The 16552-nt window shown below is 36.2% G+C and overlaps 1 long non-coding RNA gene across 2 annotated transcripts in view; it reads right to left on the bottom strand.

Moving 5' to 3' along the window:
- Positions 1 to 688: 688 nt before the first annotated feature.
- The window catches only part of LOC128247411 (uncharacterized), an 18271-nt gene continuing 2407 nt past the window's right edge, over positions 689 to 16552 (bottom strand). Inside the window, exons 3-4 of one of the 2 annotated variants that reach the window (XR_016241162.1) lie at positions 4458 to 4668; positions 689 to 2180 (exon numbers count right to left, since the gene is read on the bottom strand). This is a non-coding gene — a long non-coding RNA (uncharacterized LOC128247411). The remainder of the gene's footprint in view (positions 2181 to 4457; positions 4669 to 16552) is intronic. The other variant, XR_008263792.2, reaches the window with a different exon arrangement.

The raw sequence follows: 16552 nt of genomic DNA, 5'->3' as shown, positions 1-16552 counted from the left end.
GTAATTCGACAATGTTGTAAGCACTTCCGTGGCTCACTTCAAGGTTTTCTTCCAACTCATTAAGAGATATACACCTGTCTTCTCTGATCAGAGCATCTGGCTTTGCATTATTGGCAGGATTCACAGAAGCGGACGGACGGCCAAAACGGGGTTTATCGGCTACACTCACAGTTCCCACATTTTCATCTTTCAGACGACGGACCCACCTGCATACATTGCTATAATCTAACGTATTGTCCTCAAATACATTTTGTAATCGTCGGTGAATGTTCACAGGGATTTCCCCTTCAGCAACAAGAAATTCAGTCATTGCTCTTTGTTTTTGATGTAACTTTAAGGGGGCAGCCGTTTTGAATTTTCCTTATCAGTCTAAAAACCTGAAAAGTAAGAAACAAAATATTTCAGAACGTAAATGATATAATCATTTATAAGTGGGAAAATTTTCAGTTATTTTTATCAAAACTTCACGTGAAATAAAGAAATGGCATTATTTTTTTATTCACCCTCGTATATACATACATACATACATACACACACACACATACACACACACACACACATACACACACACACACATATATATATATATATATATATATATATATATATATATATATATATATATATATATATATATATATATATATATATATATATATATATATATATATATATATGCATACATATATCGAGGGAATGCTGTGTTATCGTAATTCAATATTCTGATGAAGATCGTGGTCAACAACAAAACCTTCATGGTTTTTCCTTCGCCTTTTCTTAGTAGCAATCACGCCTCAAAAGCCAAAATTTTGTGAGTTATACCTCATCAAACATATCTCTTCATCTTTAATTATTCTTTAACTTCAAAAATTTATTTTGACACCCATCAGGTTTTCACATGAAAGTTTAAATGGATTTCGTACTGAATCCAACTTCTCATCTGGAATTATTGATAACATCGGCCGAATTCATTTCCAGCGCTGTCAGATGCTGACAGATTTCCTTTTATGCAAATTCTCGATGCTTTCGGCGTTCACCGACAGACCCAAGAAATGACATTTCTCAAACCTATCAATGCATATATTTTTTTTATTCCGACCTTGTTTTTTCATACCGTCTTCTAATTTGCTCATCATAGCTTTCAAAATATGAATGAAGTTTCGGATGTTTGTGCCTTTTCCTTTCATCTAAAGGTAAATAGGTGAAGCGCATGATCCCTTCCTCATCATTCAATCAGGCTAGACATTGTATCATATCCTAAACTTCAAACATGTTTGAGTTCGCTTCTAGCATCTTACTTCGTACATTACCTCTTTAAACTACAAAGTTGTATGGAAAAGAAGTAGATGATGGTTTGCATCGTGATATGAGAGCATCGCCTTTAACATTATTTTTAATTTGAAATTGTTTGATCTCAAATTCTCCTTGGAAGTCTTTTTAATGCCAATGTCTGAATATATATTCTACAATGAATTGTTTTTTTTTTTTTTGTTTTTATTTCAGGTCTCAATATTTTGCATAAACATTAAATCCATATTTTGTTCCCAACACCATCTCTACAGTATCCACAAATTCCATGAAAAATGTAGCATTTCTTTCAATAGCTGCGGTCTTGATAGGTATTAAATTAATTGATATTAAAATAAATAAACCTGCGTGAGGCTTTTTTGCAAAGAGGAATTGGAAACATAATTCCATATCAGCCGATTCATAAAGTTCAATTGAATATAAGTAAAACGTTGTCACTTGATCTCCTACACATGTCCCTTGATCTCAAAAGCTATATCGTTGACCGTCTTTCGAGCAGCACTGTATTTTAGTGAAACTGATAGAATTTTCCAATTTATTTCGCAATGTAATTTCCGGGTTTCACAAACAAGAACCGTGATCAAAGTTTCCCAGTCTCCCCAGGTGCAGGTGTATTTTTCTTATCTTTCTTATTTGAAATCTCCCGTACTCAGAAGCAATTATCCTTAAAAACCTCTAGGCTTACTTTTTTCCTGAAATTCGTGTAGAAGATTAACATGGTTATATGGTTTCATAGAATAATTTAACAAAACTTGGCTACACATAATACACTGAGTCCTTTCCTCTCCTTTGTGGGCGATAGATATGAATCAATACTAAATATAGTAATCATCGCAACGTCTTCTGTTGACATTCATGACCGACTGAAAATTCTGAAAACATAAAAAAATAAATAAATAATTACCTAACGATAACTATGTTGAAGTATTTTTTTAAATTTACATAGTTATATTTTAATTTGTAGATACAATTGAAATATATCTACAACTTTAAATAAACTAAAATATTTGTCTTTACTTTAATCTACGTTTTTCAACAGACCATAGAGATTTCAGAAATTACATTAGGTGGAAGTAAATTTCTACAGATTGCACATAATCTATAGGATATCAGTCTTTATTGAATACTAGCAGTATAACCCGACCTTGTCCGGGTGTGACTTATTATGCCCTCTACGATAAGTCTTGCTAGCTGAAAATCAACTAAAAAAGAAAGCCTTACAACGAAAAAAAACCCTATGATGTAAATATGTTCATAATTCAAAAGACGAAATTAATAGGGAAAGTCTGAAGGCTGTTTTGCGTAAAATTATTAAGCATACGTAAATTTCATCCGTGTAATTGGCTATAGAAATGCTTGTGCAAAACAACTTTTTGCGCTGCCCTGATTATACATAGCAGGGTAATCCCTTTTCACAGGAGCTAGGATAGCAATTTGTGATGAAGCAATTGCTGGCGATCTGTTGCTAAACAGTTTTGCCAGAATTCTATCAGATTGGGCAGAAGGTGTTGATGCACCATTTTGCATTATGTTCAAAGTAACTACTGGAATGTGGTGAATTGCTGCAGTCTGTGGCTGTCATTTTAAACTGGTTGCTGTCTTTCCCCAGCAAACTCTCTTCTTTGGAGGCATAATCTATGTATATATTAAACAGAACAACAAAAGTTATAATAGATGGCAGGGTCAGTACTTTTCACATATCTGTAATTCTTCAGATTAACACCCGCACGATTACCCAACCTTAATCCTAAACCTAATCCTAACACTAACCCTAACACTAACCCTAACACTAACCCTAACACTAACCCTAAACCCTAACCCTAACCCTGACCCTAAAAAACGTAACCGTAACATTAATCCTAAACCCTAACCCTAACCCTAACACCCTAGTGAAAATCGTGGTAAATTTACAAAACATTGACGAACATGAGTTATATTTTACTGAATGATTGTGTACTTGCACGAGTATGCTTTTGAGAGAGCGAGAGAGGAAGAGGTAGAGAGGGGGAGAGAAAGGAATAGGGGTAGTTAAAAGTTTTCTTATGACTGCTTCTCTTCACTGCCTATTACTTCATTAGAAATCTAAGGATGCACATAAGCACATAATAGAGAAAAATGAATCAAATATGGACGACTTGCTCCGAAACACCACCGAGTGGGGAACACTTCTCAAAAATAACCTGCAGTTGTTTCCTTCAAAATTCCTACATGCTTGAAATGTACGTACATCAAGGTACATTTGTACAAAATTTCATGAAAAAATATTCATTTTCCTGGAAGTTAAGAGGAATTTAAGTGGAATTTCCGAATATTGTACCCCACCCTCTTCCAAAACACATTCATCGAAAATTTTTGTATATTTGGAATCTACATAATAAATAATATATGCATAGAAAATTTCATTAAAAAATATTCATTTTTATGAAAGTTATGACCTTCCAAATTTGGGGGATACAACTCTGTAGTTATGCCATCAATGTTTTGTAAATATACCACGATGTGAATGACTGTGTTTACTTGCACGTGCATACGTTTGAGAGAGCGAGAGAGGAAGAGGGGGAGAAATGAATAGAGATTGAGAGCAATGTGTATGTTGTTGTCACAGGTCAAGTATGTGTGGTTGTGTGTGTTTTTACGTATCTATGTTATGAAAAATAGGTAAAGAATACTGAGATGAAAGTTTAATCTATGACGTTGTATGTATCACTTTCTCTCTCTCTCCCTCTACCTCTTTAACTCTTACTCTCTATATTTTTATGTTGAGCGCGTGTGTAAGAATTGCGTTCCAGGTAGAAGGGATGAAATATAAAAGTTGCTAGAGTATTGAGGATCTTGTAATGAGACAGATGTACAGAGATAGCTCGGAGGGTGGATAACTAAACGCGAAGAGAAGTAGGTATGTTAATCAGAAGCAAAGAAGTGTAGCTTGAGTTGGGCAGAGGTACAGATAAACGAGGAAATAATCAAAGGGTGACAGAGGAAGCGAAGAAATAAGAGGAAACAAAGAAAGGAAACAAGAAGGTTAGGACTGCTGATAGGGTGAGGTCAGCCGATGTAAGATTCCACTCTCACCGAACAAGTATTATAAATTAAATTAATGCAAAAGATAGAGTGGGCAGAGATGATCCAACGAAAGACTTTTTAATTACATTTATAAAAATAACGTTGCTGTTCTGGGTTCGATATCCACCATGGGAACTTGCTATTTTTATAGGCGCAGATGTGGCTGTGTGGTTGAGAAGCTCGTTTGCCAACCATGTAGTCTTCGGTTCAACCCCACTGCACCACACTTTCAGAAAATGACATCTCCTATAACCCTGGACCGACCAAAATCGTGTGAGTGGATTTGGTAGAAGGAAACTGAAAGAAGCCCGTTAAATATATACATATACATATATCGTCAGTAAATAATAAATGCGGAAGATAAGCGCACCCTAAGTTAAAGTTATAGAACAGTACTGTATTTAGATAAAGATAGTTATGACTGGTTTATAGCGTTACCCAAAGTTTCGCGTCCATAAAGCGCTTAGCTTTACACGTGTCTTGTCAGACCCTAATGGCCGGTGGCCTATAACCTCCCTTCAAAACGGATGGATAAAAGGTCTCGTGGCTAGTTATTGAACACGCAGACAAAAGTGAATGGTCAAACGCAAGGGATTGTCTCTCTGAGACCATTATTCGGAATCCACCCTGTCACCTTGCGGGTTCCAGAATTTAATAGGGGACCTGAAGATGTTCCCCTCGACCGGGGGAACATATTATATTACAGGACGGAAGCCTACGATCCTGCTTACACTTCAGACGATTCCTACAGAAATTTTGTGACCCGCAAGCTGCCCGGGTAGATTCTGGATAATGGTCTAAGGGAGATAATTCCTTGTGCTTGACCTTTCTCTTTTGTCTTAGTGCTCAATAACTAGCCACGAGGCCTTTCTCCCTCCGTTTTCAAGGGAGGTTACAAGCCACCGGCCATTAGGGTCTGATGAGACGCATGTAAAGCTAACCACTTTATGTCCATAAAGCGGTAACTATGGGGGCTAGGAAAAAACTACAAACTGCTTTCCAATCTATGCCCCAGTCTCCACATGTGTGACAATTTTCATGCGAATCCACCAAGCCGTTTGGTAGTGAACCTCAAGACAAGAAAGAATACAACGTTTGCCCATGTCAAATTTATATTATAGATGACTGAATAAATAAACAAATAAATAGGTATAGAAAATATGTCTTAGAGGTATATTTGGGTGGGCTGGCTTATATTCAGCCAGGAAATAGTCAAAAGGCAGAATGATCTAATGATTTAATATGGGGAATACAATGATTTAGTTCGCTGCAGATAAAATGATACGCTTATATTTATTATTTGCATTACTCAGCTAGAAAAAAAAAAAAGAAAATAATAAAGATATATGAAATAAAGCTAAAATTTATATTAGGGAGAGAATGTAAGGTAAAATGGTTATAATAGAAACACACATATTACGAAGAAAAACAGAAAGATAGAAACATATAGACACTGAATAATTCATATATATATATATATATGCAAATGCACAAAGGTACAGCACACACATATACAAATACATATAGCCATGTTTATGTACGAATGTGTGTGTGTGTGTGTGTGTGTGTGTGTCTGTGTGTGTGTGTGTGTGTGTGTGTGTGTGTGTGTGTGTGTGTGTGTGCGTGCTCATGGATTTGTTTGCAAGAACAAACATTCGAAAGAACATAAATATTTGCGAAAATATTTATACACACAAGTCTATGGATAAGAATGGCGATATAAATATGGGAAGTCCGTCGTGTAGAAGGCAGCTGGACTGGAAATGAATAATACTCAACAACAATATGGACGCACAGTTGCAAGCAAATAATTTGCATACTTAAACAGACACATGTACAAATATATGCAATATGTGCTTCGCCAAACAGGACATACATAAACGCGTGTTCATTCATATATATTAAGCCCTCACAAAGAAATATGCTGATGCACATATATACATTCCTACAGATGAAGAAATTTAAATATACATAAAACGGCAGACACATAGCTTTACAGATAAATCTAAGTTGTGAAAGAACATGTGTAGATTTACAAGTTTATGTATATTTAAGTATGTGTATGTATATATATATATATTCACACGCACATTTGGGCGTGTGTGTTCCTACATCAATGTATGCATTCGCATCTTTTACTTGTTTCACTCATTAGATTGAGGTAACGCTGGGGCACTGCCCTGAAAAATTTTAGGTAAACGAATCGACCCCAGTACTTATTTTTTAAAAGCAAGGTACTTATTCTACACCTCACTTTTACCGAACTGCTAAGTTACCTGAGATGTAACAAATTAGAGCAGCTAAAACAATGATATCGACAGTGAATTTCTTTCACACGACACAAGCACCACTCTGTTCTGGCCTGCCCATCCTTGAAATAGAGATGAACCCATTGAGTTAAAGAGAAATCAATATTAGTAACTAGCAGGACCCGTGAATATTTCACGGAATTAATAGTAAACCTATAGGGTTATTCCTGAAAACTTTATCCAAAAAGCCCGAAAGCGTAGCCTGTGTTGTGTCTGTATCAAAAGATAGTCGCTCATCTACTATTCATTGAGAAGTGAAGGAAATTGGAATCCGAAGATTACTTAATGCACTTTTTATATATATATATATACTAGCAGTATAACCCTACGTTGTGCGGGTGTGACTTATTACGCCATCTACGATAAGTCTTGCTAGGTGAAAATCAACTAAAAAAGAAAGCCTTACAATGAAAAAACCCTTATGATGTAAATATGTTCATAATTCAAAAGACGTAATTAATAGGGAAAGTCTGAAGGCTGTTTTGTGTAACGTTATTAAGTGTACGTAAATTTCATCCGTCTAATTGGCTATACAAATGCTTGTGCAAAACAACTTTTTGCGCTGCCTTGATTATACATAGCAGGGTAATTCCTTTTCGCAGGAGGTAGAACGGCAATTTGTGATGAAGCAATTGCTGGCGATCTGTTGCTACACAGTTCTGCCAGAATTCTATCAGATTGGGCAGTAGATGATGAAGCACCGTTTTGCATTATGTTAAAAGTAACTTCTGGAATGTGGTGAATTGCTGCAGTGTGTTGCTGTCTTTTTAAACCGGTTGCTTTCTTTCCTCAGCAAGCTGTCTTGTTTGGAGGCATAACCTATGTACATATTAAACAGAACAACAAAAGTTATAACAAAAGTTTTCACATTTCGGTGATTTTTCAAATTAACACCCGCACGATTACGTAATCCTAACCCTAAAACCGTAACCGTAAGACTAACCCTCATCGTAACCCTAAAACCGTAACCCTAACACCCTAGTGAAAATCGTGCGGGTGTTAATCTGAATAATAAGAATAATGACCTCTGCAGATCAAACTCCCAACCCACAACTAAGTCTTAAGTGTATATACAGATGGACAACACACACACACATACACACTAAATAAAAAAATGTTAGTAAGTACAGAACTTCAGCATTATATATTAAGATGGGCAACACACACACACACTAAATAAAAAAAATGACAGGTATTTGTATGTATGTGTGTATTAATGTGTATTCTGTGTCTGTATATGGTAGTAATTAAATGCGTTTTAAGAAAGATATTTAAAAAATTCAGTTTGTAAGGAATAAATGTTTGACTGTCGATCGTATTTGGAAGAGAATGACAGATATTTGTATGTATGAGTGTGTGAGTTCAAATTCCACCAAAGTTGACTTTGCCTTTCATCCTTTCGGGGTGTAAAAAATAAGTACCAGTTGAACACAGGGATCAATATAATCGACTATTCTCCACCTGCCCAAAGCCGCCGTTGTGGGAAAAATTGAAAATAATGATAATAATATATAAATAATAATAATAATGACCTCTGCCGATCAAACTCCCAACGCACAACTAAGTCTTAAGTGTATATATATATGGGCAACACACACAGTAAATAAAAAAAGATGTTAGTAAGTAAAAGTGTTTTAAAAAAGATTGTTAAATTTTCAGATTAACACCCGTACGATTTTCACTACAGTGTTAGGGTTAGGTAGGTAATGATATGGGTGTTAATCTCAAGATTTACGAAAAGATTTTTAAAAAAAACACACAGTTTGTAGGGAATAAATGTTTGTTGATCGTATTTGAGTATGATGTCTCGCTGGTAAATGACGGTGTTAGAAATGGAAAGTAAACTTATAACTACCGCCAATTAGAATGAGGTCATTGGTAACCATAGGTACATATATTTGTGTGTATTTACGTATGATTAGCAGTGTGTCTGTTTATTTGACACTCACTCCCCTTCGTTTCTTTGTCTTTTTTCTTGGATCATGCGTAAGCGTTCATAAGAGAAAGTAGCAATTGAAACGATGTGTAAGAGGAATAGAAATAGTTAATTTTAGAGGGGCAAAGTAATTTTGTATGTAGTTTTTAGTATCTGTCATTACAGTATCGAAATGTGTTTGTTTCAGTTTTGATAGTTTTCTTTTTCTCCTTCCTTTCTTTTTGTATTTGTTGTTGGAGTTTTCGTAAAGGTTCATGAGACGAAGTAGGAGTTGAAATGATTTGTATTAGAAAGAGAAAATGTTTACTTCTGTAGTTTTACGGATGTTATTCATTATTAGGAAATTTTTGGAATGAAAAAATGACGCAGTGACCAAACTTATTGTATTTAGAATATTAATTGCGATTGTTTAATAGAAGAAATTTGGAATTGTGTAAATGTATGAATTTTAAACATACACACACACAGAGTAGATTTGCCTTTTATAGTATAGATACCACACACACAGAGTAGATTTGCCTTTTATAGTATAGATATATAGGCGCAGGAGCGGCTGTGTAGTAAGTTGCTTGCTTACCAACCACATGGTTCCGAGTTCAGTCCCACTGTGTGGCACCTTGGGCAAGCGTCTTCTACTATAGCCTCGAGCCGACCAAAGCCTTGTGAGTGGATTTGGTAGACGGAAACTGAAAAGAAGCCCGTCGTATATGTATATATATATATATATATATATATATATATATATATGTATATATATATATATATGTGTGTGCGTGTGTGTGTGTGTCTGTGTGTCTGTGTGTGTGTCTGTGTGTGTGTGTGTGTCTGTGTGTGTGTGTGTGTGTGTGTGTGTATGTATGTACGTGTGTTTGTGTGTCTGTGTTTGTCCCCCCATCATCGCTTGACAACCGATGATGGTGTGTGTATGTCCCCGTAACTTACCGGTTCGGCAAAAAGAGGCCGATAGAATAAGTACTAGGCTTACAAAGAATAAGTCCTGGGGTCGATTTGCTCGACTAAAGGTGGTACTCCAGCATGGCCGCATTCAAATGACTGAAACAAGTAAAAGAGTAAAAGAATATATGTATATATATATACATATATATATACAATTGCAGCGTTCCAGCACACGATCTCAGATCAGGTCACTTGCAATGCAAGTACATCTCCGTAATATATATATATACTTTATGCACAATTTTATAGACTCAATACACAACGCTCATAAAAGAAATATTCGCTCTTATTCTTCAATTTTCCCAATAAACAGAAAAAAAATTACGTTTCAGAATTTATATGATCACAGTTTCATATGTAGAAAACAAAAATTTTATCGTAAAAAATTTATTTTATATATGTAAAATATAGGGATCACAATTTCACGGGGGTAAAAATTTAATGCAACATAGCATACTCTGAAAAGCGCATCGCTGGTAACTCATAAGCCAAGGCGATGAGTCTGATAACTTTAACTCCCACATCAGATTATTTGCGAGCCCTTGACAATGCAACATTGCTGACCATGGCCGAATACAGGTTCAGGCAAGAACAGCCCCACTTTTTCAAATGTCTGCCCTTGTGATTTATTGATAGTCATTGTATATGACAGGCGAACGGGATACTGGTTTCTTTCTAAAGTGAATGACAAGTTTGGGATACGCATGCGTTATAGGTGATATAAAAAAATTAGTTTAATTTTTAAAAAATTACTTTTCACTAAGCACTCACCATCACTACCACCTCTCTCCCCCTCTCTCTCTCTCTCTCTCCCGCTATCTCTCCCTCTCTCCTACTCTCCCTCTCTCTCTCTCTCTCTCTCTCTCTCTTTCTTTATCACCGTCAGAACACCACCCCTCTGCTAAAATTATATATTAAAATCACCTCTATATCACTACCCCATCAACGAACATTTTTAACCATGTAGTAGATATTACGTTTTCCCTACCACATGTCATGCACGCTTCTCTCTCCGTCTCTTCCCTGTCTGCCCTTTTCTTTCGCTCTCTTTCTGCTTCACGCTTCGCTTTATCTTTTTCTTTCTCTCTTTTTTTTTTCTTTCTCCCTGTCTTTCTCTAATCACGTGAAAGCGTTACCGACGGCCCAGGTAATTTAATGACAAGCAGAATAATTATAAGATTACTATTTTCATAAGATTAATACATGTATATGTGTATGCACGCGCATGAGTTTATGTATGTATGTATGTATGTATGCATGTATGTATGGGCAAATCAAAATTTAAAAATAACAAGTAAACAAAAAAAGTCAGTTTGATGTACACAGTGAATATTGACGATCATTGAAAGTTTTGGATGGAAAAATAGGAGTGACGTTTGGCGCATGGCTCTTTGTCAGAAAGAGGAAAAAGTTGAGAGAGAAAGAAAGGAGCAGAGTTTGAGAATGGTTTGTATATCGCCACATGGCCATGTACATATCTATATCTATAAACATACATGTATATATGTTTAAATACAATATCAAGATTGTTTTAATTGGGCATTGGTGACCTAGCAAACAGAGATTCTGTAGAACAAGCCGAGTGATCAGCAGTCCGAATAATTCCACCAGTATTCATATTGTATCCGTAGTAATTTATTCATCAATGGACCATACCGTCTAAGTGTAGATATATAACTCTAAGTACGAATAATTCTGACCCACTTACTTGTTTGAGATCAGTTTATTTTTTATCATTCAACATAAGCGTAGGAGTGGCTGTGGGGTAAGTAGCTTGCTTACGAACCACATGGTTCCGGGTTCAGTCCCACTGCGTGGCAACTTAGGCAAGTGTCTTCTACTATAGCCTCGGGCCGACCAAAGCCTTGTGAGTGGATTTGGTAGACGGAAACCGAAAGAAGCACGTCGTATATATGTATTTATATGTGTATGTGTGTGTGTGTTTGTGTGTCTGTGTTTGTCCCCCCAACATCGCTTGACAACCTATGCTGGTGCGTTTACGTCCCCATAACTTAGTGGTTCGGCAAAAGAGACCGATAGAATAAGTCCTAGGGTCGATTTGCTCGACTAAAAGGCGGTGATCCAGCATGGCCACAGTCAAATGAGTGAAACAAGTAAAAGAGTCCCAAAATCGTATACATTTACTTTGCCAATGGCTCAGGATTATGGTTTCGATAACAAGTTACGACAGAAGAGTAACATTCACATGACCGATTCTCTTTCAAATTCATTCTCTTCTACTCTAGGTAGAAGAGCCCTAAACTTTGGGGATGAAAGGCAAAGTTGACCTCGGCGGCATTTGAACTCAGAACATAAAGACAGACGAAATACCGCTAACCATTTTGCTCGGCGTGCTAACGTTTCTACCAGCTCGACGCCTTAAATACATTAATTCTAAAGGCTGTATCATACCAGACAGGCGTTTTTTTTTTTTTTATCTGCAAAGAAATTATCCCTATCACACATTAATCTTTCAACCATCCTAAGATGATATATAGATTAATTGAAGGAGTTATTTGGAAATCAGAATTTGATCTGAATCAAAGTAATCACTGTTGTGTCATCTCGATGAAATCTCAACTAATTTCGCTGTATTTATCATTCTCAGAATATAGATTTTGCTGGAAATGTCTCCGCAGCTAAACAGTTTGTTTGACCAACTGTTACGCTTGCAATAGATTTGTTACCAACTGACAATTCATCACGTTTCTGTACAGTTAACAGTCAGTCATAGGTCGAAATTTCTCTTCAGTCATACCTCAAAGAAGCAGTTTCAAATCTTTAATCAGGATCCAGGATATCCTTTCACTATTGACTGAATCATCATCGTCATCGTCATCATCATCATCATCATCATCATCATTTTCTTCTTCTTCTTCTTCTAAGCAATAGTAGTTTCGTTCATTCTTTCTCACTGTTTTTCCCTTCTTCATTTTTCAGCATCACTCTCTAACACTATTTCCTCTTTCTCTCACATAGTCTCTATTACTTTGAAACACACACACACACACATACACACACACACACACACACACACACAAACACTCACGCACGCACACACACATACACACACACACACACACGCACACACACATACACACATGCGCGCACACACATACGTACGCACACACACGTACACACGCATATACACACATATATATATGCTGATATACAGTCATGCTTTCATCTGATGATTTTCACATCAATGGCTCGGATCTTATCGAGCGTCCAAATGTTGGTATACACATTTAGAGCTTATAAGCATAGAAAGATATGTAAGAGACGAAAATTGCCCAGCGTCAATGGATTGCGACTGATATTTCCGATGCTTTTAAGCACCAAATTTCTATGAGAGGCTTCCTCAAAGCGAATACCATAGCATTACGGCACTATTACAATCACCATCATCGTCATCATCATCATCATTTATATCAGTTTTCCATGCTGGCATGGGTTGGACGGTTTGACTGAAAACTGGTAATCCGGTGAGCTGCACCATGTTCCGATCTGATTTCGCAAGGTTTCTACGGCTGGATGCCCTTCCAAACGCCAACGATTCCGAAAGTATAGTGGGTGCCATTCACTTGACACCGGCATCGGCCACGGCTACGGTCTCACTTGACTTGACAGATCTATATAAGCACGGTATACTGTCAAAAGCCTTGGTCACCTGTCACTGCCTCCATGAGGCCCAACGCTCGAACGGTACTTTTTGTGTGCCACCGGTACAGGTGCTAGACTACGGCACTGGCATCGGCCATAACTACGATTTCACTCAGCTCGACAGATTTTCACAAGCATAGCATATCGCCCAACGTTTGAAGGGTGCTTTTAATGGGCCAGGTATACAGAGTGATACCGAACCTTACTACACCAGCAGAAAGTTCACCAACTGAACTGATGTTCGCGAGGAAGGTGAAATCAGTTTTTGATAAACTATAACCTAGCGAGGAAAGAAATAGTGCTAGGAAAGATAATCCAATTTTTTTCAAAATTGGTGATCAGGTGTACACGAGGTCGTATAAAAAGGGAAAACAATACTGAGAAGAAGGAAAATTATTAAATCCAGAGGGAAAATGATGTATTGAAAAAAGACACGAAAACCAATTGAAGAAGAGATTCATTGAAAATGAACCAAACGGATTGGAAGAACCTTTGGAATGGCTGTATGACACATTCCAGCTACCAATACCGTTACAAGCTGAACCCACGCGTCCAAGTGTAAGAAAAAGGAAAAACACAGAGTTCTTATAAATAGACGTCGAAAAAGAAAAATATTAAAAAAAACGCTAAGAAGGAGGATGGATGAATAAAGTAAAGTAAAATTACTTGCTTCTCAAAGAAAAAAACAAACAAAATAACTAAAAAGGGAGGCGTTGTAGTGAAATGGTACACTCCTTCCCACATGATAAAGTTGTATGACTTAGCCACTATAAAGTCAGACAGTCAGTTGTTGTGGAAAGTTGGTAGTAGTAGTAGAGTTGTTGAACGAGTTCTCAGCTGAAGCCAGTGTAAGTTATTTGATATATACGAGTTCTTTTATTGTCAAGGTAGTCGTTACAAAGTCGTTCTCTTGCGGAGCTATCAGCGATAGCAAGATGGACGGGTCAAATATAATAAAACGTAGAATACCACAACATAATAGTGGCGACAAGAATATTACAGTACCGGCAACAATATACAAGTGGGTGAGGATCCACATTATAACAATATATATATGTATATATATATATATATATATATATATATATATATATATATATATATATATATATATATATATATATATATATATATATATATATATATATATATATATACAAAACAAAAACAAAAGACGAAGATGGGTGTAGTAACAAAATGCAGGAGTATAAGTGTAACGCTCAGGAAAAATGAAAAAGTCTTTTACATTTCGAGCCTACGCTCTTCGGTAGAAAAGAATAAGAGGAAAAAATGGAGAGAGAACGAAAACAAAGGAGAGAGAAAACTGTGTAGATTTCAGCGGTTCAGCATGGCGGGATCACTAGAAAAGATGAGATTGAAGAAAAAGGAGGAAAAGAGAGAAAGAGAAAAAGTTAAAATGGAGAGAGAATGGCTAAGTTATTAACGTACAGAGTTTAAAAGTTCGGAAAGTTCAAACCCCGTGGTGATTAGAGCGGTTTATATCAATGAAAATAGCCAGTGAGATCCCTGAAGGTATAGTCCGAGGGATTACATACATACGTACATACTATATATATATATATATATATATATATATATATATATATATATATATATATATATATATATATATATATATATTGATATATAAATATATATATATATATGTATGTATGTACGTATATATATATATATATATATATATATATATATATATGTATATATATATATATATATATATATATATATACATACATATATATATATATATATATATATATATATATATATATATATATATATATATTGATATATAAATATATATATATGTATGTATGTATGTATGTATATATATATATATATGTATATATATATATATATATATATATATATATACTACATATCCTTTAAGTCGTTTACTGGGGGCGTTTTTGAATATACATATATCATAAAAACTCTTATATTATTATGCCGGCTACAGCGTAATGATGCATTAAAATATTTATAAATTCCATTCATGGATTATCATTATAATTTCTGTGTGTGTGTGTGTGTGTGTGTGTGTGTATGTGTGTGTGTGTGTGTGTGAAGGCGTATGGTTTTGTGATTAGAGCGTCGGGCTTAGTTGTGAGCTTGTGAGCTCGATTCCCGGATCGGGCAGTGGGTTGTGCTCTTCAGCAAAACACTTTATTTCACATTACTCCAGTACCCTCACCTCTAGAAATGAGTTGCGATGTCACCGGTGCCAAGCTGTATTGGCCTTTGAATTTGTATTGGCCTTTGAATTTCCCTTGGACAACATCGGTGGCGTAGAGAGGAGCAACGTCTGGTCTTCTACAAACGACCTTCCCCGCACTTGTATCTCAGAGAGGAACTCTCTAGATGCAATCCTATGACATTCTGGGAACGAAGGGAGTCTCTCAAAATGCATTCATAATTTTCCTTTTACTTTTCTTTTACTTCTTTCAGTTATTTCACTGCGGCCATGCTGGAGCACCGCTTTTAATCGAACAAATCGACCCCAGAACTTATTCTTTGTAAGCCTAGTACTTATTCTACCAGTTTGTTTTGCCGAACTACTTGGTTACGGGGACGTAAACACACCAGCATCGGTTGTCAAGCGATGTTGGAGGGAGGACAAACACAAACACACAAGCACACACACATACACACACACGCACGCACACACACTTATATATATATATATACATATATACGGCGGGCTTCTTTCAGTTTCCGTCTGCCAAATCCATTTGCCCAAGATGCCATGCAGTGGGAGTGAACCCGAAACCATGTGGTTGGGAAGAAAACTACTTACCACACAGACACTCCTGCGCCTATATATACATATCTTTTTATTCTTTTGTTTCGGTCATCTAACTGGCCCTGCTAAAGCACCGCTTTTATTCGAATAAATCGACCCTAGGACTTATTCTTTGTAAGCCTAGCACTTATTCTATCTGACACTTTTGCCGAACTGCTCAGTTACGGTATCTCTCTCTCCCTCTCTCTCCCCTCTCTCTCTTGATATATATGTGTGTGTATATATATATATATATATATAGAGAGAGAGAGAGAGAGAGAGAGAGAGAGAGAGTGATATTAATTTCTTTTCAATTTCTTTTTTTTCTAGTTTCAGCTTAAAGCTGTGGCCATGCTGGGGCACCACCGTTTTGCAACATTGTTATTATCGAGACTCTCCTGTAATATCTGGCATTTAGTGAATAATGTATATATATATATTAATCAAAGGGTACAGCATTATATATCCATTACGGCCGATCTTACTAATCGGCTTAGCACTAGGGGTTCAACA

The sequence above is a fragment of the Octopus bimaculoides genome, chromosome 3 (assembly GCF_046866305.1).
Source record: "Octopus bimaculoides isolate indiv1 chromosome 3, ASM4686630v1, whole genome shotgun sequence".
Classification (NCBI taxonomy): domain Eukaryota; kingdom Metazoa; phylum Mollusca; class Cephalopoda; order Octopoda; family Octopodidae; genus Octopus; species Octopus bimaculoides.
Note: the sequence above shows the minus strand (reverse complement) of the source record. Positions and strands in the feature narration are given on the sequence as shown.